Consider the following 22,821-nt stretch of genomic DNA (forward strand, 5'->3'; position numbering starts at 1 on the left):
CAGGGTGTCTCATCCGAGGCTTGTTGGAATTTTTCATTGGGAGGGGTTTTAGCGTAGCGGGACCCAAACCTACTTCTGGCCACTCCCTGCTGAATGGCTATCAAGAGTTTTCCACTTCTGGGCACGGAACCATCCACCTATTTTGCTAACTTTAGTCCTGCAATTACCACGCCCATTTCTAGGGGTTTGTCGCCTTAAAGAAAAATCTTGCCATACAAATATTATATCTGGATAGGTATTTTATCGGAATCTGCAATAAAATTTTTCTTTCTTGCAAAAACCCGATGCTTAACACATTACTAAATATATCTCAACATAAGCTTTCGAAAATAAATTACAAAAAATTTTTGATTCTCCCAAAATAAATTCCCACATCATAAAGCAAAATATTTTGAAAATAGTTCTTGACAAACGCCCATTTCTTGAACCACGTCTTTTATACAGTATTAAACAAGGATTACGATGGTATAATTTTAAACCCCTTGTTTACTAGTCTTCACTACGCAAATAAACTTCAAAAAGTTGAACTGTTAATAGCTAAGTTAGCTTTAGGACAATCTTGACCATCTTATATATATAAGTGTTAAGCCCGTTTCTTTATGATGAGCAGAACCCGAGATATAACGATTTGAAGAAGTACTTGATTAGTCAGAACCAAGAAAAAATGCAAACTTTGACAGATCATATCTCGGAAGAAAAAGAATATCAAAAAAAAATCCTCGAACAGGTGTTAGCTTATTTCACCGAATCGGAGACATGACAGAATTTTATTTTACGAAATCCGTTCGATTTTAAAAAGGACGCCTCATATATAACACAGTCCGACATAAAATTTTTTTCGAGAAAAGATAAGCTATTTTAATAGATTTTGGGCAGCTAAATTTGTAAAAATCGAAGCTTATGTATTTGAATTAAAAAAAATAAGGCCTATAGCAAAATCGGTTAAAACGGCAATTTTTTGCACAACGGCTAACAAATCGGCTGCCGGCCAAACTAAATTTTCTCCGGCTGTTTGCTACCACAACCGGCTAAAACTAGCCAGAAAACGGCTTACCTGGCAATACTGCCTATAATCGATGATAGTTAATATGGTTACTGTTATTGCTATTGTTATGGCTATGACGTTATGGTATCTCACCTCTAATTTAACCTTAACTTGGTAGTACCGCTACATCAATGACCACAAAACTTACTAAATGATTTTCGTGCTCTTTTATTTTTGGCAAGCGTACGCAGAAATTACGTAAATAACAATACTTACAACCCTGCAGTAAAATTTAGAGACAGTCAGTTAAAGCGCTAGTTCCGCTCTACCAATTTCAGAACTATCTCTGAACTAGTACAAAACGGCTGCAGAGAGGGACTTTCGGTATGCTAGTTGCGCTCTGTTGAGAAGTAAATGCACAAATTCGCACTTCTCGTACAATACGCAAATAGCTCAGCGGGAAGACCTCCGACTGTACTATCGTTGGTCGCGAGTTCAAATCGCGGCCGAGGCAGTTGCGATTTTCAGATGTAATCAATTTAAGTTGTTGAGTGCCACTTAAAAATTGAAGAGAAAATTAACAAATTTAATATAAATAAAATAAAAAAATAAATAAAGATTTAATAAAATGCAATCTGTACAGAAAAATCGACAAAATGTAAAAATATCGAATAATCTAAATTTTTTTTTAATAAAAAAACTAATTGTCGCAAATCTGTCCAAAATGGAACCAGTTCACAAAAGACAAAATATCCAATATTCGAGTTTTAAAATTTGTTCGCATAAAAAAATGTATTGTTCCAGAACTTTCCAAAATGGAACCAGTTCAGAACTAGTTCGAAAGTTCTGCCATGTAAAAAGAGACAGTTGAAAGTATTGCGTTGGGATAGTTTGAGAACTAGTACCGCCTCTTAAAGAGCTAGTTCTGCGCTATTTCTGAACTAGCGCGATTTACTGCAGGGAATATATGTACGTATGTACATACATCCATATGTAAATGCCACGTAGATGTCAGCAGTAGCAGCCAGCGTAGTAGGTCCAACTTCACATGTAAATACATCTGTATGAGTTTATACATATATGTAAATGTATGTAAATACATCTGCATGTGTTTACCCTGCAAAAAATTGTGCGACTAATCTCTAACAGTGTTGCCGCGAAGCATTTTTAGTGGTAGCCAAATTCCTTTAACAAAAAGGACTAAAAAAGAGCTAAAAAAAGTCGTTGTGGCTAAAAATGGTAGCTAAAATTGTTTACTTACATAATCATATATAAGTATACATGCAAACATTTTCAATAAGTAATGGTATAGAAAAACAATGAACCCTGGAAAAAGCTAATATTTTATCCAACCAAAAACCTCTTCGTATAAAAGGGAAAATATACGACACCAGCTTGCTGGTTCGATCAAGTGATTGTACCATCAATCTCGAAGCANTTGAATTTGCCTATATAATATTTTCTGAAATTGTTATATTAGTTCTACGGAATGCTGTAATGAGTTCGATACGAGTAAGTATCGAGTACTTCTCTCCGATACATTTGTAGCATCGATACTTTTCTTCGATATTGTTAAAGAGTACAGGTATCGAGTACATGACAGTATCGGAACAACACTACTCTTGCCATGATAATTCAAAAATTCAAAAGAAATTTTTTTATAAACGGTTGCATTTCTTCATTTTAGGTAAAAATTACATACGAATTTATGTAGGTCCAGCCAGACCTNCAGTAATTTTTCTTTGTTACTAAATCTTATAGGTTTCGAGGCTTACTGTAATGATGTAATTGCACATTAAAAGCCAAATCAGGTAGAGCCGAGCAGCAGGCACCAAAAAAGCTGTACAGCATAAAACGTCCGAAAAAAGTAGGCGACTTTTTTAAGACTTCATTGAAAATGTACTGAACGCAAAAAAGACTGACATATTAGGTCCATTCAATAACTTTTCCAGTAAGTACTTGCAGCGAGAGCGTAAAAGAAAAATAGAGATCAAAATTGAGAGCAAGAGAAAATTTTCAGAAAAGGTATTGAACGCCAAACTAGTAAAAACTTGCAACTTAAGCCATTTTGACACTTCCTGACGGTTAGGTTTTGGCGCGCAATTTTCTTTTTAATTGGGAATAGTTTCCATCGTCATAAAAGTAATAAATATAAAATAGATTTAATTTTTGTATCCATATTTTCATTTCACTATTTATGTTTCATCAAATCATCCTCTGAACAGTTTGTTTACATTTGAATTTGAAACATAACCTTACTTTTGGACTCCTGCAAATTCCTGCAAGTAAAATTTTTACTTCCAAGAATTTGCAGCTCTCTCGGGTTGTTACGCTCTCGAATTCGCTCCCTCTTGCAAATATTTTGGGTTATTGAATTCAATTTTAGTAAAAACTTGCAAGTACTAGTAACAATTCGTAACAATTTTTGATATTGAATGGGCCTATTGCTATGCTTCTTCTTAGCAGAACGTAATTTTGCATTTTCGACAACCGAGCTCCTAACCAAATTTCTACAAGAAAAAAAAAATTATTAAAAATCAACGCGATTATTTAGCCCCTTAAAACTTGCACATTATTGCCCTGAAATTTAATGGGCTAAAAAATCTGAATATAAAGTTGAAAATCTAGTTGAAAATTTGCAGATTGTTTATAATTTTTGCACAATTTTTGTGGGTTTATATTTTGTTTGTTAATGAGCTTGGGTAAATAATAAACATTTAATAAACGAAAGAGAAACAGCCAAAATCGATCAAAATGTTGATGACTTAATCAGTTCATCACAAGCTTATGTATAAAATGATTTTTATATTAACGCTCTCAAACGGGTTTACAATGAATTTTAAATGTGCTCTGTCGAAATGATATTTTAATATACCTTACGTACATATCGTCGATGTTTTTACAAAACCACCCATCGACCAGTTGCAAAACCGCCTAAATCGCCATTGTTACAAAAATGATATTTGGTAACCTTGAACTCCAGGTATCGAGATTTATGCATAAAAATCGTAAAATCGTTAGTAAAACAAGAGATTTGTAAAATAATAGCGCAAATATAGCGCATATCAAGGCAATGCCCTCAAAGAAAAGCCGTTTTTTGCTCTCCTGTAAAATTTGAGTGCCATAAGATAGGTGGTTTTGCAATTGGTCGATGGGCGGTTTTGCTAAAACATCGACGATATGTTCCTTTGTATACAATAAAAGTTTAATAAGTACAATTTTTTGTACATTTGGAAAAGACATTTTTGGGTAGGAAATGACGCTTTTTCAGACCAAGAGGGACGTTTTCTCATGCCCAAGACCTGGCAACACTGCTTACAGCATGAAGTACAAACGCAAACTGACCGGCTGCTAGCGGCGCATAAGTTCGGTAGCTGCGCACACACGACTTGTATGTGAAAGTCGAGTAGCTCCCGGAGACTACCGTGTGCACCACTGCTCTAAAGAGAGTATTCCGAGATTACTCTCAATCGATTACAATTGGGCATTAAAATTAGTCGCAACTAGTCTCATACGGGTACTAATGGAGATCAATTAGTCCTCGACTCTTCTCTAAAGGTTACTATCAACGATTTAATGATATGTACGCACTTAGTCAATGAAATTTCATGTGCGGCGTTTGCACATAGAGGAGTATTCCGTTAACAAACTTGAGCACCTGGTTCGAATCGTGGCTTGCGCAATTTTTTATTTTTATTATTTTAAAGTGACTAGCCGCTTTTTGTAACCGTTCGGGCATAAAGGGGAACAATTAGTCTCTTCATAGGACATGCTCGAACAAAAGTGAACAGTTCATTCCATATAAAGAGATCAAAAATGGTATTAGTCGCATGTTACTTTGCGATTGCTCCCGGAGTCATCCCGGATTAGTCGCATTTTTTGCAGGGTACATACATATTTATGTATGTATGAATATGTGTACCATGTATATAGGTAGAGATTAATTAATGCCAGGTGTATGTGTGTATGCAAGTATGTACATATATGTGAAAATTAAATTGTAAACCGGAGGGCAGACAATGATGTTATTATGTAGACCTAAACTTAAGGAAGATGACTATATCAAAATGTATATTTTTTTAATTTGAAATGGCAATAATGGAAAATAATGCTTTCTTATTCAAAAACACATATGTATATATGCATAAGCAAACTTATAAATGGTTTTAATTAGACAAGTTTTTATTAATTATCGAAATAACTAGTACATAATGAAAATTACCTTCATAGCAGATATTTCATATGGCGAAAGGTAAAATATGTAGAACATATATCTAAATTATAGATTACAAATTAGAACACAATATTCGCAATACTGTACTGTAAGATAACATGTATTTCATACATAAATAGAAGCAAAGGAAACAGATGCATATGTTCATATGCACATACATATGTATGTATGTGTTTAAAGCAGAGATGGGCAGCACAGGCACAACTTGCTTATGGAGTTCTGCCAACGCTGTCCATGCCTGATTTCAAGCATGCAAGTAAAAAGAGTCAAAACTAACACATAAAAGTGAGTTATAAAAAAAAATCAACTAAATTGCTGCAATTTTAAGCTAGTCAAATGTACTTGTTAGTGGAACAAGGCAATAAATATGTAATGGAAGCATGCAAACAAATAGCGTAAATTATACTTTAATGCATACATATATGTACATCAATTTTGATTTTATGCACAACCCTCGAAACCAAAAAACGCAGAAAAGTTTGTCCGAACGTGGTAATGGTTACATCGCTGTGGTTATGGCATTGGTAGTTGAGGGCGGTGAATGCCGATAACGGCACAAAGAGTACAAACAAAATTTAACTGATCCTATTTGATAATACATATGTATATATATCAATGCATATTCCTGATATTTTGCGTTTAATTATTAATAGTTGAAGCGAAAAAAAATATTAATGGACTTATGTATATGCATACATATGTCTGTACATTAGTATGCCTCGAAATAAAAATTGCGAAATCATAAAATTTTATATTTTTTATGGCCTGCATCAAAATATTTTGTCCAAATATCGTACCTTTCAATAACTATATCGCGTCGAAAATATCTCTTTAAATCGCGTGTTTTGTCATAAAATTTTAATAAACGCAAAAAGGACCGAAGCCTTCATAACTTTAACGAATATAAAAAAAAATTCAATCTACTAACTCATTTATAGCGGTTTGAGCTACCACAAATGTCACATATGAACGATCAGCAGTATGGGAGATATACCTAAGTTATACTGAGAGCGGCGGCTGTGGTGTAGTGGTTAAAAGTGCGCGCTACCACTCCACAGTGCCCAAGATCGAGCCCAGTTTCAGACTATCGTTAAAAACAAAATAAAAGAAAATCGGAAGAGAAGCTCGGCCTAACACTTAACAAAAGTATAAGCGCTAATACACTATTAAAATTTTAGTCGGCTATTTGTAAAAATGCGTCCAGTTTTTGAGTGCACGGCTGTAGTTTAAACTGTGTTTACACACTCGAGCTGGCTGGTTTAAACTTTGATTAGGCAATCAAATGTCAGCCAGCTGTGCAACGAAAAACGCAATTTATGTGACAGTAATGAAAAACAGATGATTTGATCTACTCAGCTAGTCGTACCGGTCATTTTGGTACAGATTTTTTCTTCATCTTGTACTTAAAAACATCGAGCTAAAGCTATAATGCAGCTTCATGTTTATGAAATGTATAAAAACCAGTCAGCTTGTTCAAAATAAGGCCATTCTCTGTGCAATTTTCGGCATTTTTATGCAGCCTTAAATAGTAGCTTAACCCAGGGTTGGGAAATGAAGTTTTGCCGCCAATACGAAATCTCTACAAAATTTTACTTACCGACTGTCTTACGATCTTACTATCGGTATTACCCTTCAAGAAATGATTTTATGGTACATTTATTTGCATATATACTTATTATACACTTTTAAAAATTGATTCACATGTACATATGTATGTAGGTGTTTAGAAAATATCGTTCACATGTGTACATATATGTGTGTATGCAAATTACATTATTCGACAAGAAAGTACCTTTCAATAAAATTCCAAGGATAATTCTGACTTAGTTCAAGTTTGCTCGCACTCCGGCGTAAAACAAACGGCGGGCCAACTGCATAACTATTACAAGAGAAGGCAAAGTACCGGGTCCATAAATACTCGATGGTCTGGCTTCCATCATTGACCCTTCTGCGGGAGTTCGGAATCAGCTTCCAAGCACTCTCCCTCCAAGGATGACTGAACCAAGATTCCGCTCATACCCGCCTCTGAACGTTACAAGAACAGGTTACTGCGGTTTAATGCTACAAAAGGTTTTAGGTTACGGTCCTAGGCATGGGTATTGTGGCGAAATTTTGTTCTGACCAAAACGTACGAATTCGTCGAAACCAACTGCGAAACTCCAAAGGTAGGGTTTTGATGTTGCCGTTTATTAATTCAATCACTTACAGCTAGTACAAATATGCACGCCACTATGGTGGGCATGGTAGAACGATTAAAAGCGGAATGGAATGACGTGCACGAGCATAATGAGAAGGAAGTTAACGCTAAATTACATTGTTTATTTTCTGGCAATTCTTCAATTTCTTCTTCTATATCTTCTTTTAGCGTTTCATTTATGACAATAAATTCTTTCAACTCTAAGTATTTCTGCATTTACACGTTTTGTTTCCTTTTGCTTTTGTAATTCATTTGTTAAATTTTTTCTGGTTCTTTGTTATTTAAATGAATACGCTGAGTATAATCGGCTGGAATACCTGGCTTATAATTCTCATTACCCGTTGAGTTGCATTTAATCATTTGCCGTTTCCAGAATTTATCAATATCTATTGGCTTCATTAAATATATTTGCCTACCAATGCGTTTTAAAATTCTGCATTTGGTCCAAGAAATCTTCCCGGAATCGAATAGTTGTTTGCAATTACAATCTCGTGCTCCTTAAACCCTCCTTTTTCCTTTCCCTTATAGTATTTGATTTGCTCTGCTTGCTTTTTCTCAATATTTTTCTTTACTCAAGCAATCGGTTTTTTTTGCAAATTTTCGCCACGGATTTAGGATGTCTAGCCTAGTTCTAAGTTGCCGGTTTAACACTAATTGCATTTCTATAGTCTCATAAAAACCTTAGGAGAACATTTTTAAATTGTGAAAACTTGGTATAATACAAATTTTTCTTTAATGATCTTTTTACGGTTTGCACCAAATTTTCTGCTTGACCATTGGTGGCGGGGTGGCCAACGGGAATTGTTTTATGTTTAATGGCGTCTGGCCATTCCCAGGGAATAAGTTCTTGTTTGACGGGGTTTGAACCATTCATTAAGCATGGCTCGCAACCCACGTTTTCTAAATGTCTACTCTGATTTGGCCACCAGCAACACTCTCTAGCCATAGATTTAATTTTTGGCAATGCCCAAGTGCGATATGTGCAAAAATAGCGCAACCTTTGCCTTCAATGCTTTTGGGATTATGATTCGGAAGTCCCAAAATAAGCATCCATCTTTTTCGGAGAGCTCTAGCTTCTTTACAAAAAATGGCTTCAACTCATTATCTGCCGATTTTTCTGGCCAGCTTGTCCTGATGCAGCTAACTACTTTTTTAAGCGTGTTGTCGACTCAAGTTTCTTTTCTAATGGCCTCAATATCAATAGGCAACGAGCTAGTCCCCAGAAAATAGTTTAGCGCGACGTCTTGTGGCCATTCGTTTTGCCCTTCGTTTCTCGTAGGATTTCTTGCAAAATAATCTGCAGCATTAGCTTCCGACTTAATATGTATGATGTCATATTCGTAGCCTGATAGTACGATAGCCATGTGCTACAGTCGATTAGCGTCCTTGACTGGAATGCTTTTTTTAGGATTAAAAATATGCTGCAGCGGTTTGTTGTCGGTCACGAGTATGAGCCGCCTTCCATACAAATAGCGATGGACCCCCTTGACCCCATATAAAATAGCTAAAGCTTTTCTATCCAATTGCTAATATTGCTGCTCGGTATCGGACAACTTCCTAGAAGCGAATTTGATGGGCGCCTCGTGTCCAGTTCCTGACACTTGTGATAGGATGGCCCCTACACCCACTGGACTTGCGTCCACGGCGAGCTTAATCTTACATTGCGGATTAAAATGCGCCAGACAACTGCCCGCTTTCAACCTTTTCTTCAAAATACCTATTGCGCGTTTACACTCCTCAGCAAAATTAAACTTCTCACCGGCCTTCAACAGCACATACAGTGATGCGCATACGTGAGCTACGTTCGGTATAAACTTCCTATAAAAGTTTACTACATTTAGAAATGCTTTAAGGTCTTTTGCGTACTTCGATATGGCATACTCTCTATAGCTTCGACCTTCTCTGGACTGATATGTAACCCATTTTTATCTATTACATGTCCCAGATAGTTGATCTTCTTAACAAAAAAATCGCACTTACTGAGCGACAATTTTAACCTTACATTCTGCAATATTCGTAAAACTTTCTCTAATCGCTCGATGTGCATATTGCGAATCGCTGCGGTTATCACGATATTATCCAGGAATACTACCACCCCCCCACAGACATTAAAAAATGTTCCATAATTCTTTGGAAAAGGGCCGGTGCTGATGCCAAGCCCTAAATCAACCGGGCGTATTGGAATATTGTAGTCAGCTTCTTCGAAGATTCATCTAGCGGAATCTGCTGATAAGCCAAACTCAAATCTAGTTTCGAAAACTCTTCCCTCCCCCACCATGCAGTTTTGAAAATATATCCTCTATTCGTGGAAGTGGATAATTTTCGATCATTAGACTGGGATTCTGTATCAATCGCCGCATATTCTTACCTCTCCATTTTTCTTTAGCACTGGAACCATTGGCGTCCCCCAATCACAGTAATTAACCGGCTCTAATACCCCAATATCTACTAGCTTCTGTTGCTCGCCCGTTGTTGAATCTACCGTCAAACAAGCTCTAGAACTTTTGCAGTATTCCGTCTTTAGCTTCTACTTTAATAGTTAATGTAATTTAACTCAGTAATATTTAAATTAAATGCTCGCAAAAAATTTCTACCAAGCAATGGCGGCCCACTGTTCCGTATTCCCTTAACGGAGACAGTGGTTTGAACGCCATGCCGTTATAGCCCTGTAGTCAAATGTACTAGTTGTAAACTACTTCACAACTAGTATGAACCACATGCCCAACTAGTCAGCCAACTATCTTTTTTCCATGCAACCAACTGGTATTTTTAACATGGGGATGTCCTACGAGATGGCAATTGTCAGATTTCGGTCAGAAATATCCCAGTCTCATACTAGTTCAAAATAGACAGAAAATACTAGTCCAATTATCGACCAAAACCACTACTTTGGGAGTCAAAAAATAAAATGAATTCATGAATACACTATAAAAAACTTCTGATTAAGTACACTTTAATATATCACACATTGTTATTTAGCAGCCTCAGATGTTCCAATAATTAGTGTAAATTTTTTTGACTATTAATTAAAAGCAAAACTAAATACATAAATATTTCCAACTTTCGAACATAAATTTAAATGCATTTCTTATAAAAAGTAAAAGGTTTCAGGAACAATAAATACTATATATTTATCTTTTTTAATAATGTTGAATCTGCAAAGGAAAAAATTTTAGTTAAAAATAAAATTAATACGTCAGTTAATACTTTAGTAATAAAATAAATTAAAATATTTTATATAGTATTAAAATAAATTAAATTCATTAACTTTCCACATTTCAGTTTATTCTTTTTAAAAATTTATAAGAGTAACAATTAAGGTTTAAAATTTGAGATTTGGATAAAAATAAAATAAATAAAAAACTCAAGTACATAGTTATTGAGAATTTTTAAATTTTGTCTATAGTTTGGATTGTTGATCGATAATAGAAGTTAAGCAAATAATTATATCGTGTAATTAAAAAAAAGTCGAATTTAATTGAAAATGATCAAAAATAACAAAATTATGACGTAATTAAAATTAAATAATTAATTTACTTTTTTTAAGTAATTAATTATTAATCATTAAAAAGGTGGTAATATCGGTATTTAATCAACTAAACGGTGATCAAAAAAACATGCTTTAATTAATAGTCATTATGAATATTAATCATTATTTAACAGGCCTGGTATAATCGAATACGTACTCAATTTAATGGGTTACAATATACCCAAATAAAAGTTATAATATTTGGTGTACTTTATCGTATTAAACTGTCGAAGTCAAATCAAACAGGGCATGAATAAATAGTTTTGTACTTGGTACAAGTCTGGTCATTTTCGAACTAGTTGGTTTCTGTCAGGGAATTCTAGTTGTAAACTAGTATTTTTCCTGACTAGTTTGGGATTTCACTGCAGGGAGGTTTTAAAAATTATAGCAGATGGTTTAAGAGGAGCTTTGCTTAAGTAGCGCTTGAATCTATCGACCGAGATTACACTATATTCTGACTCCGTGTCTGATTCCATTTCTAAGGCTACGCTTGTAATACACTTTAATCGGACCGTCTGCGCAACTTTTAATAGAAAAAAGATTAATTTCTGTATTGTCTACAAAATGAAATTTTGTATTCCTATTTTTACAAACTTTCTTTAGGTGACCTTGTTACAAATACTGCATTTATAATTTCTGAACTTACAAATACCACTTAATTGACTCGCATGCCCGCATACGGTACATCCCTGCTGCGAATGGTGCTGCTGTTACGCTTGCTGCTTCTGTCGACCGTCTGCTTATAACCTGTCGTGTCACCTTGTCTGCTTGCGCCATCTCACTTGTTTTTGTTACCTCGCATATATAACAAATTTTCTTGCGGCTCCTCTTTTACAGTGGTAGTGTCATACTGCTGCTTAATGTATTCCGCTGTATTGGCGATTTCTACGACCTTCTGCAAAGTACATTTCGTCACCTCTTCAAGGAAAATTGTGTCTCAATCCGGCCCTTTACCAAGACCCATCACGAACTTATCGCGTATGGCAGTGTCCAAAAAATTGCCGAACTGGCAGGGTATGCTAACGATCGCACCCTTACTACCCACTCGCTTATGCTTTCGGTGTCCTCTTTATTCGCACGGTAGATATAAGCCTTTCTGCAAAGCCCGAGGAAGGCGGTTTAAAATTTTTGCACAGAGCTTCAAAGCAAATCTCATACGACGTAGCGGCGTCTTCTGGTTTCAGTGGGCTGAGTAAATTTTGTAGGAGTACGTACGATCTCTCTGTCCAGGCTGTTAGCAGAATCGACTTTTTATTTTTTTCCTCCACGATATCGTTTCCAACGAAAAATTGCTGCAGTTGTATACAAAAAACGTTCTAAATATTTTCGCCATGATTGAACTGCGGCTTACTGCCTATAACGCCAGCCATTTCTCTTCTTATATTTTTTAACTCGTCGCCACCAGTGTTGCCAGTTGAGTCTTTTTGAGGCTAGATCTAGGTTTTTTCTTTGTCGTATAGCTTCGAAATTTACGATTTAGCTTCGTGCCTTTTCTAGCCTTTTCTTATTTTCAAACTAGCATTTTTTAAAGACAATCCTCCACAATATTTGTAGTTGCACTAAATTATTGTTCCGTTTCAGTTTTACTTGACGAAATGTTAAGCGAATATTACCCGTCGGCATCGCTCCGTCCGACGAAGCTTACTCAGCGACCTCGTTCTGTTTATAATTTAACAGTTTTTCAGGGACTCTCAAGTGTCGCTATAAAACCAGGAAACTCCGCACCCCACGGTAATGATGACAACCACTACTTCGTGAGGGAAAACGGAGTTAGTCGCCGCTGCTATGCCGTAGCCTTTCGGGGATCCTTAGCCCCTTCACCGCCTCTGCTATTGCGTCACATGCTGCCGACCATTTTTCGCTCCTTTGCAGCATAGCCTCCACGAGGGACTCAGGCGTGAAACTCTCGCCAGATATGTTGCGAAGCTTGCATCTGGTACTATCAAATCGCATACACTCCTCCGCATATGGGTTCGGATTCGTGTTTGAATCGGTGAGGGTATGCTTGGAAGCACTCATGTCGAGTTAAACAGTTTGTCAAATAGAATTCGACTTCGCCGTTTAGTCTGCTTCATTTGCGTGTATATACGGTTTGCTCTTATGCGCGCTCCAATCGACACATTCACGATTGTAATCGTATTGTAATGTATGAAGATATTTGGTGGTACAAATGTACTTCTTTGTCTTTAAGGACCATGGGTTTTCAATTCCTAAAAAAGAGTCCCCTTTATTATTAAAATGATTTTATTAAACGGTATTGTATTCAAAAAGGTTTGCAAAGGTCTTTCATGAAATTTCATGATCGTAAGTACCTTGGCTGTCGAGATAATTACTTTTTTGTTTCTCGTTGGTACATTTGTACAACTTCTGTGTACATATGTAAGAGTTAATGAAATGTTGAAAAGGCTGGCCTTTTTCTAACCTTTTTTTTGAGCCACTTAGCTTTTTTATTTTTGAAGTCCTGCCAACACTGGTCGCCACTATGAAACTCCAAAGGTAGGGTTTTGACATTGACGTTTTTTAATTCAATCGTTGTTTTTTATGCCTTGTTTTGTATATAACATTGCTGCAACTATATCAGTGCTCAATCTGGTCCTCAAGTCAGTCCTACAAATCTTAAAACTACTAAGTATACGTTCTACAGAATATTAGTAATGCAGATATACACCCCTATGCTGTAATCCGTCGTAGATTCGATTTTACTACGAATCGTAAAAATGGTATGCTGAAATCCGTGTTGCCGTATCGTAATTTCGAAATTCGGAGGCCATCTTCGAAATTCGTAATGTTGGTATGCCTGAATCCGACGTAAGTAGCTAGAGCAACTGGTGTCGGAGCGAAGTAATGTCTTTTAAAATAGCAATAAAATAAAGTGTGTAGACGCAAAAATATGTAAGTTAAAGTGTAAATAGAAAAAAAATATGGATTATTATTAAATATTAGGTTGAAGATCACATCAAATCGGTCGCAATGCAAAAAAATGGTGGAATGCATGAGCGAAAGGCCGGACATTGCTCGAAGCTTTGCAAAATGTTTAAAGTTCTTGTTAATGTTTTAGAGAACGTCGATTGCGCCAACCCTACATCAGAATCTTTCCCCAACACCATGTTGGTAGCTTCCTTCAGCGAAAAACCTCAAAACTGCCATCAATCTACCGATGATGATTTTACACAGAACTACTAGCAATCTCATTTGTATATTAATGCAACTGTTAGCTGCAGCAAGTTCTTCCTCCTGAGACAAAAGTGTTACGGCCACTGATTCCATTGTATTCTACTTAATTAAGGAAAATCTTTTCAAATAACGACTAAAATTTTTGTTTAATTTCACTAATACTTTACTAATACTAATTTCACTTAATTTTTAATTTCACTTGCGATTATATTTATTTTAATTTGTTTCTGTCAAAGCAGCTGATTAATAAATTAGAATTTTGCGCTTTTAGTTAGCAGTGCCGTTGATAGTCATGATGCAATAATACAAGGTGGTATCAGTTGTGACATCTCGATTTGACACTGCCTTAGCTCAGTAGAATAAGAAGAAAAACGGGAAGAAATTAATCCCCAATTGCGGGAAAAATATAAATCTTCATATTTTTTTCTAAACAAAATTTGCTTTTTTATAGTATATTCGTAATGAAATGAAATAAAATAAGATAATATACCTTTTTGAGAAAACAAAATGTGTATTCTGAGAAAAAAAAAATCAACTATATTATTAGGCATGGTGCAATAATAACAAGGTGTTGTCAGTAACTTAACCTCACTTTTTCGGCAGGTCTATTCCGGTAACGCATTTTAAAGTAGTAGAAAAGGTACTAATTATTTATTACTTTTAATCCGTTTGTGCATACTATTTCAAATTAAATGTAGGAAAATGTATAGTTACAGGCTTATAAGCCTGAATATATGTTTGTATCGTCAGCTCCACACAGCTTGGACATATATTGTAAGTTATGAAAAAGTAAAGGCCATAAAATAAAGCAATTTCCTATAAGACTGTAAATGATTTTTTAAATAGATTAAAACACATACAGCCGGGCTCCCGTTTCCGAATTCGCAAAAATTTTGCGTTTTAGTTTTCATATCGCATAACTGCGCGCTCTCACAATCGTATATCGCAAAATTTTCGCGGTTTCAAATCGGAAACTTTAGACTTAGTGGAATGAAAAGTAAATGACGTCGCACGCTTAAATAACCGATTTATAAAAGCTTGGACAAGATACATTCCCCGTACTTAAAAATAAATATTAGATTTAATTTATTTTTTAATTAAATATTTACGGACCACACCTCAAATTTTTCTGCAGCAAAATTNGTATATTTTGAGGACAAAGATTATACAAATCCAGCAATTTTAAATATTAATATCGTTCTGAAAACACCAAGTTCTTTAAAAATCGCTATAAAACGAAATACTAAAATGGAGTATTTTAGATACTATTTCCCAACGTATAGTAGTATAAAAATTAAGATCGGAAGCACTGAAAATAAGCATGCCGATCTTGTCAAAATTACAACAAACACGTCGCTACTGACAACACCTTGTTATTATTCCACCATGNCTGAAAATAAGCATGCCGATCTTGTCAAAATTACAACAAACACGTCGCTACTGAACGCCTTGTATTATTGCATCATGGTTGATAGCAGGGTTGTTTGCGAATATTCGCATTTGCATTCGCAACCGCGGAGCTTCCGCATTAATTTTTACATTCGCATTCGCAAAAATCAATGCGTATCTTTTGCGAGTGCGAATATTGAAGGGACAGAAAATTACAGTTATTCTTTTACGAGTTAAACTTGGACAAATATTTTTTACTTTTCGGATAAAAAACAAACCGCTTATCGAAATTAAACAAGTTTGGTATCCAGTAAAGGCCTGCAAATGTTGAACTATAAAACATAGCGACATGTGTCACNATTGTTATTATTCCACCATGGGCAAAGCCGTTCTCTCAATGCGTCGGCCATGATTTTTTTTGAAGTTTGCCAACATTTTAAAATCGTATCATGGTGGAATAATAACAAGGTGTTGTCAGTAGCGACGTGTTTGTTGTAATTTTGACAAGATCGGCATGCTTATTTTCAGTGCTNTGTTTGCGAATATTCGCATTTGCATTCGCAACCGCGGAGCTTCCGCATTAATTTTTACATTCGCATTCGCAAAAATCAATGCGTATCTTTTGCGAGTGCGAATATTGAAGGGACAGAAAATTACAGTTATTCTTTTACGAGTTAAACTTGGACAAATATTTTTTACTTTTCGGATAAAAAACAAACCGCTTATCGAAATTAAACAAGTTTGGTATCCAGTAAAGGCCTGCAAATGTTGAACTATAAAACATAGCGACATGTGTCACATCATGCAAGTGCCAGTTCATATTATGCCGCTTATACATGTTTCACAATAACATACGAAGACACTGTAGAATAATTGAAGCAACATATGCAACACATCCGACATAGGCAGCATCATTAATTACATTTTATATACGGGAAGAGATTTTGTAAATTTTTTTAAGCACCTATTATAGTAAAATGCATTAAAGAATTGTCTAATAAAAACCTGTATATATTTTCATCTAAGGCAGGATCAAACAGTATTAAAAATATGCTACAGAAGCACAACAGCGAACAACAGCTTATCTAAGCAACGACATGCTAAACAGTATATTTGAGATGGAATGACATGGCATAACTCCTTGTTTGAGTTGACATGACATAGCAATGCATGAAATTTTTGCGAGACATTTTTAGTATCCAATGAAAGAGGACTTAAATAGCTTTAAAACTGAAATGTCTAAAAGAGGAATGCCATACATTGAAAAATATTAATTATTATTATTGAAAAAATTAATTACCATAGAACAAACATTGGGTCAGGTATGTATTTACATGTATTTCTTTAGTATTAAGTTATAAAAAATATAAATAGAGGTGGTAACCTTCATTCGTTATTTCTGTTTAAAAGCTATTTCAGTCCTCTTTCATATGATACCAAATTTGTTTAATTTGGATAAGCGGTTTCCTTATTATCCGGATAGGACGTTTATTTCGGAATGAAAAATATTAAGCCAAATTTAACTCGGAAAAACATATTTACTTGTTATTTTCGGTCCCTGGGATATTGTGCAAGTTCACAGACGTATATCTAACGAAGTGCACTAAGTGCACAGACGTATATCTAACCAGTCACAGAACGAAGCATTAAAAATGAGTTACAAAAACTAAAATCGATAAACGCTGATAACGTGATAAATTTCGAAACAACCAAAATAATGAGAATGAAGAATTCTTTCGAAAAAAACGGTGTTTAAACAACGATTGTGCGATGGTGCTAGATTGGGAAGATGAAAGTCAGGAGGATACATCCGACATTTGTAACCCCGATGAAATTCTCAAAGAGTAATTATTGCACCGCAATAAAAGTAAATAAATATAAGTGAAAGTCCTCTCAACTGGTGCAGTGTCAATCGAAAAGAATTTACAATTTTGCCAAGTTTCAAGCTTTTCAAGTTTGTCGCCTCGAGCGAGTAGTTATATAGTGGCGCAGGTTTGATTTACGACCCTTTAAAAAGTTTTTATCAAATGCAATGTTCCAATTTTTAAATTGAAGTACTAAAAAAAACATTATTAAAAATTACTAACCCTTCCATTTTTTATTTACTTAAATCACCTAATTTGCTCACCTAAATTATTTCTTAAAAATACATGACATCCGCTGAGCTATTAAACATCCGCATCCGCATTCGCATCTGCGGATGTCTAAAATTCCACATTCGCAACATCCCTAGTTGATAGTTACGATCGGACTACAACATACCAATTTTCGATTTTTCGGAACGGAACTACGAATTCGTAACTATGAAGATTCGGATTACAGCATACAGGTGATCATTTTTTTAAAGTGGGAAATTTATATGACCCTGAAAAATCGTTTAATTCAAAAACTGTTTTCCTATAATTTTCTGGAATGTGTATAAAGTTAGCGAAACAACATCAAGCAAAAAATGTCGCATATACCCATGAATTTGCCGTTAATTAGTTGTGGAAAAAATAATTTTGTCGCTCTGGTATTTTTTTTTAGATATATGTCAAAAAATGCGTCACTTAAAATACGTTAATATTTTGCCGTCGGATGCTGAGTTCCTATTGAACTCTGACAGACCTTTTTTCTGCAATACATGTGCAGATGTTCGGCGAAAGTCGATTCGCTCACCGCCTCCCCCCATTGATCTTGTGGTGAGTGACATTTCTGTGTCTACTAACAATTCGGCTTCTAAATTGAAACAACAACAACAATCGCTGTAATATATTTCACCTACGCAGCAAATTGCTGAGTTAAGTGAGTGTATTGAAAATTCTAACGACGAAAATCAACCAATATTATTGCAAACGGTCGTAAAAGAAATTGCTGCTCTTAGAACGGAGAACGCACACGTTGTTGCGTTGGTTAATGCACTCCGCGAAGACAATAAGCGTTTAATTTGCAAAACTGAATGCCTGCAGTCTGAGCTTCACTCTTTAAAGAGTACTATTCACTTTGAAGAGTTCGCATCTGCAATTACTACGCTCTCAGTTGAAGTAAAGGTGTTCGCATCGACCTTCGCTCTTCTATTAACGGCTTCACCAGCCAACTCTACTTCAGCTCTCAAGTTACGCTCTCTACCTGCTGCTACTGCAAAACGTACTGATAAAAGCAATCGGCAGATGCGTCAGAGTATCACTGGCTCTAATGCAAATGCATCCGGTCTACCTGCTGCTGATAGGAACGCTGCTTCATCTTCTTCATCATTGGCCCCTGGCCTTGTTGCTGCTGATAATGATAAAACACATACGAATTTCGCTACTAAAGTTGGCAATTTATCTTCTGCAAATGGAAATACAGTTGCTGTACAGAACATTAATGCTGGAATTGCTAGCAGCACTTATGCCTCCATTCTTGCTCGCGATAACGCTGGTTATAATGCTAATGCTGTTCAGGATGTTGTTGGTATTGCTGCTACTGGTAAACGAACTGATGAGAACAATCGACAGAAGCTTCAGAGTATCATTGGCTCTAACGTAAACAAAGATCTCGACGTTGTTGTACGAATGAAATGGCTTCACATTTCTTCATTTCATCGTTCGGTTTCTGAGGATAAAATTTTGGATTACATCGTCAAGCATGCTAACATTGAGAAACAATACTTAGTTTGTCATAGACTAATAAAAAAAGATGCGCCTCCCGATTCATATACAAAAGTCAATTTTAAAGTTGGTGTTGCCTATGCGTTTTATGATAGAGTTTCGCCATTAGACCTGTGGGTGTAAAAGTACGTCCGTTTCATTTTTTAGCCAGAGAGGAAAGTACACTAGATGCACCGTAGCTGCTACTGATAAAAACCAACAGTTGGTCACTGGGGGGCTAACTATTTATTTTCAAAATGCCTCTGGNCCATTAGACCTGTGGGTGTAAAAGTACGTCCGTTTCATTTTTTAGCCAGAGAGGAAAGTACACAAGATGCACCGTAGCTGCTACTGATAAAAAGCAACAGTTGGTCACTGGGGGGCTAACTATTTATTTTCAAAATGCCTCTGGCCTTAGAACTAAATCGCACGCTGTTAAAGCGTTCAGCTCGCAATTAGACTATGGCATATTTGTTATTATTGAGACCTGGTTAAATCCGAACTTTTATGATGCTGAATTTTTCGACCCAAATTTGTTTGTCGTCTTTCGCAAGGACAGAGATGCTGAGAAAACTTGTCGCACGCGCGGGGGTGGTGTATTAATTGCTGTTCAACGCAAATACTGTGCTTCATTAATTACTCTTGAAAATAGTGATTCTGTACTTGGCCAAATCTGTGTCTGCATACGCGGCTCGTCGGCCTCCACTGAGTGTTTGTTTATAATTGCATCATATATTCCACCCAACAGTTTGGATTGTCTTTATAGAGCTCATGCTGATAACATAGCTTCTTTTGTGCTCAATAAACTAGGTGACAATCATATTTGTATTTTAGGTGATTTTAATATTTCAAATATTAATTGGAGTCGAAGTTATTTGGTCTGCTGGACTAATGCCAACTAATATGTCATAATCATTTGAAACCTTTTTTATTGATAATATATTAAGTCTAAACCTATTGCAGATAAATCGTTTTGAAAATAAGCTCGATAAAATTTTAGATCTTATATTTATCAACGAAAATGTCAATTTTTTTCTGTCTAATTTCTCCCACGGATATGCACCATGTGGCTCTTGTTCTTAAGGTTGAATTTTATGAATTTGGTGAATCTGTCTTAGGGCGGGAAATCGCTTTTAACTATGCGCGTTGTAATTTTTATACCTTAAATCAACTTTTATCGGATATCAATTGGAACGAATTGCTTTCTAACTCTGACCCTGCTTATTGTTATAATGTTTTCAAAACAGCAGTATATGATATTTGCTTGAATAATATTCCAGTTGTTAAACCAAGACCTTATAAATTGGCTTAGTACACCAAGGGGCTGAAAAATCTGAAAAATATAAGAAATAAGTTTTATAAGAAATATAAGAAGACACAGCATCAATCTTTTTATGATACCTATCTGCATTATGTGAAGGAATTCAATTGCTTGGATAAGTTCCTGTATAAAAAATATATTCTTAACTTTGAATCTAATATAAAGTCCAATCCCAAGGCATTTTGGACCTTCATTAAATCGAAGAAATCATGCTCGTCGATACCCTCTACGATTTTCTATAAAGATAAACACGTCAATTCCACTAAGGATGCTGCTAATTTGTTCGCTGATTTCTTCTATTCGAATTTTGTTTGTGACAATGATGTGTCCTGTGAGAACTTTTCTTCGAATGTTAAATCCTTAATTAATCTTGGCACAATCTCACTTTCAGCAAGCGATATTGTTAATGGTATTTCTAAGCTCAAACCATCATCAAAGATGGACATTGATGGGCTCTCAGCAGTTTTCCTAAAAAGCTGCCCAGCAGTAGTTGCTCCTCTAGAAATAATTTTTAACAAGTCTTTATATTGCGGCGAGTTTATTGATGCCTGGAAGGTTGCTTCAATAGCTCCCATCTTCAAGAGTGGCAATAAGAGTGATGTCTGCAATTATAGACCTATATCTAAACTAACGAACATCTCGAAGCTTTTTGAGGGCATTATTAAAGATAAGATTTATTTCTCTGCAAAAAGTNTAGTTGCTCCTCTAGAAATAATTTTTAACAAGTCTTTATATTGCGGCGAGTTTATTGATGCCTGGAAAGTTGCTTCAATAGCTCCCATCTTCAAAAGTGACAATAAGAGTGATGTCTGCAATTATAGACCTATATCTAAACTAACGAACATCTCGAACTTTTTGAGGGTATTATTAAGATAAGATTTATTTCTCTGCAAAAAGTATAATCAGTCCCAATCAACATNCATCTTCAAAAGTGACAATAAGAGTGATGTCTGCAATTATAGACCTATATCTAAACTAACGAACATCTCGAAGCTTTTTGAGGGCATTATTAAAGATAAGATTTATTTCTCTGCAAAAAGTATAATCAGTCCCAATCAACATGGTTTTGTGGTTGGGCGTTCCACTGTTTCCAACTTAGCCGTTTTCAGTGAATTTTGTGTTTCCGCTTTTACTGCCGGAAGCNTGGTTGGGCGTTCCACTGTTTCCAACTTAGCCGTTTTCAGTGAATTTTGTGTTTCCGCTTTTACTGCCGCAAGCCAAGTGGATTGCATATATACTGATTTCTCGAAAGCTTTTGATACAGTTTCCCACAAAATACTAATTCATAAACTTGCTTGTCTTGGGTTCCACTCAATTTTCTTGCACTGGCTTAAATGCTATTTATGCAAAAGGCAGTGCATAGTCACCATTGATAATGTGTCGTCTGATGCTTTTACTGCCACTTCAGGAGTTCCTCAGGGGAGCATTCTTGGTCCTCTACTCTTTACTTTGTTTATCAATGACATTACTTCGTGTTTTTCTCATGCTAGTTCTTTGCTATATGCCGATGACCTGAAGATCTACTCAGTGGTAAATAACAGGCTGGATATGCTGAAACTTCAATCGGATGTTGAGAATCTTCACTCATGGTGTATTAGATCGCATCTTTGCTTAAATATAAATAAATGTTTTCATGTTAGTTATTCGAAATTGCGCTCCCAATTTGAAAGTTCATACAGAATATCTAACTGTGTTTTACGCAGTGTTAATGAGATTAATGACCTTGGGGTTATATTCAACTCTAAATTTACTTTTAATAATCATGTTAATTTCATTATTTCGAAATCTTATGCTATGTTTGGATTCGTTCGGCGGAACTATGCTGAATTTTCTGATCCTTATACGTGGAAATTGCTCTACACGTCATTTGTGCGTTCACATCTTGAGTATGCTACAATAATTTGGCGGCCCTTTCATCAGTTTAACATTGACAGGATTGAACGCGTTCAAAAGGTTTTCCTTAAATATGCTTTGAGATCTCTACATTCTACTGATCCCATCCTGTCATACAATTCTCGATTGCTTATTTTAAATTTAAAATCTCTGAAAAGCAGGAGGTCTGTCCTGTCTTTAACTTTTATCATTATACTTAACTTAACTTTTAGCATTATTCCGGGTGTTCTTGACTGTCCGGCATTTTTAGAGAAAATAAATTTTAATGTTCCGAGAAGGGAACTACGTAGTTACTAGGGATGCCAAAATACCAGCAAAATTGGGATCCCGGGATTTCGGGATATTTTTTAGGTAATCCCGGGATCCCGGGATTTATCCCGGGATTCAAATCGAGTCATACATTTTATGAATATGAGTAAAAATTCAATATCTGAAAGCATTTAAACATACCATGAAATAAAACTATTTAAAATTTACGATAAACTGATTGT

General features: G+C 35.6%; 1 protein-coding gene and 1 long non-coding RNA gene across 3 annotated transcripts in view; one reads left to right on the plus strand and one right to left on the minus strand.

Annotated features, from left to right (window-relative positions):
• Positions 1-6,803, minus strand: part of LOC108382316 (uncharacterized) — a 20,595-nt gene extending 13,792 nt beyond the window's left edge. Inside the window, exons 1-2 of the long non-coding RNA XR_001849679.1 lie at positions 6,792-6,803; positions 3,253-3,254 (exon numbers count right to left, since the gene is read on the minus strand). This is a non-coding gene — a long non-coding RNA (uncharacterized LOC108382316). The remainder of the gene's footprint in view (positions 1-3,252; positions 3,255-6,791) is intronic.
• Positions 1-22,821, plus strand: part of onecut (homeobox protein onecut) — a 279,490-nt gene that overhangs the window by 90,913 nt on the left and 165,756 nt on the right. The window lies entirely within an intron of this gene.

The sequence above is a fragment of the Rhagoletis zephyria genome, unplaced genomic scaffold (genome assembly GCF_001687245.7).
Source record: "Rhagoletis zephyria isolate East Lansing unplaced genomic scaffold, Rhagoletis_zephyria_1.1 Rzeph_scaffold_00145, whole genome shotgun sequence".
Classification (NCBI taxonomy): Eukaryota; Metazoa; Arthropoda; class Insecta; order Diptera; family Tephritidae; genus Rhagoletis; species Rhagoletis zephyria.